We start from the raw sequence: 1,488 nt of genomic DNA, 5'->3' as shown, positions 1-1,488 counted from the left end.
TTTTCCTGTTATTTTAGGGCATTTTCTAATGATAAAGCATCCTTGCTTACCTGGAATAATCCAAATTGTATCATGATGTGCTATTTTTAAATATAGTTTTTGCATTTATTATACTTTTAATTTATATTTCTCTGATGACTAATGATATAAACATTTTATATGCTTTTGGTCATTTGCATATCTTCTTTCAAGTAGAGTGAAGAGTTAATTTTACATTCCGGATAGAAACCTTTCAATATACATTCTCCCAATCTATGGCTTGCCTGTTAATTTTCTGTATAGTGTATTGAAGAGCAAAAGTTTTTAATTTTGATACACTCTAACTTATTAATATTTATCTGTGTTTTTGTCTTATCTAAGAAACCTTAGCTTAATACAAGATCTGATGATTTCTCTTCTATTTTTACTTATTATAGGATTTATAGTTTTTGGTTTGATATTTAAGCCTATGGCACACATTGAATGAATTTTTATATTTAATGTGAGGTAGGGGTTAAAATTCATTCTTTTACCATAAAAATATTTAATCGTTTTAGCATTATTTGGTGAAAAGGCTATCCTTTCCTCCTTTGAATCATCCTGATAACTTTGTCTAGAATTTACCATATATGTGTGTGTCTTTTTCTGGACACTATTTTGTTCCATTGATCCACACATATATCCTTATGCCAATCCTGTATTGTTTAGATGTTTGTAGCTTGATATTAAATCTTATTATTATTTTTTCTTTTTAGGCGAAACAACCCTTGGTTGACCTCACAGACTGCAAGGATTTTGTCAGTTTACAATCCCTTATTTTTTAAGCCGACAGCACTTGGTCTTCCTAGGTGGTCTCTCATCCAAGTACTAACCAGGCCTGACCCTGCTTAGCTTTCAAGATCAGATAGGATCCAGCTTGTTCAGGGTGGCATGGCCGTAGACTGATATTAAATCTTAAAGTCAGGTAATATCAATTCTTCAATTTTGTTATTTTAAAAAATTATTATGGGTATTCTAGGCCCTTACATTTCCACATAAATTTAAGAATCAACTTTTTCCCACACACACAAAAAAAGCGTGTTGGGATTTTGATTGTTATTGCACTGAATCTATAGATTAATTTAAGGAATTTGATATTCTGACAATATTGAGTCATTCATAAACAAGGTATTTATTTAAATGTTTTTTATCTTCTCTCTCTTATAGCAAATTTCAATATACAGATAGATATTGCCCATTTTTCTTAAACTTCTCATTATCTCTGCAAATTTCATGTTGTTTTTTGCTATTATAAATTATATCAGTATTTTATTTCAACTTCCAGTTGTTTGTCGCTAGTAAATGAAAATATAATTGATTGAATATTGATTTTGTATCTTGGGAACTTCATAAATTCAGTTAAGATACTAGTGCTTTTTCTTTGGAAATTTCTAAAATATTTTTTACTTATATAATCGTGTGGTCTACAAATACAGTTTGGTCTACAAATACAAATACAGTTTTTCTTAT

The 1,488-nt window shown here is 29.2% G+C and overlaps 1 pseudogene; it reads right to left on the bottom strand.

The window, feature by feature from the left end:
• Positions 1–802: 802 nt before the first annotated feature.
• Positions 803–921, bottom strand: LOC111739005 (annotated as a pseudogene).
• Between the last annotated feature and the right edge of the window lie 567 nt (positions 922–1,488).

Source organism: Pteropus vampyrus, unplaced genomic scaffold (genome assembly GCF_000151845.1).
Source record: "Pteropus vampyrus isolate Shadow unplaced genomic scaffold, Pvam_2.0 Scaffold45, whole genome shotgun sequence".
Lineage (NCBI taxonomy): Eukaryota > Metazoa > Chordata > Mammalia > Chiroptera > Pteropodidae > Pteropus > Pteropus vampyrus.
Note: the sequence above shows the minus strand (reverse complement) of the source record. Positions and strands in the feature narration are given on the sequence as shown.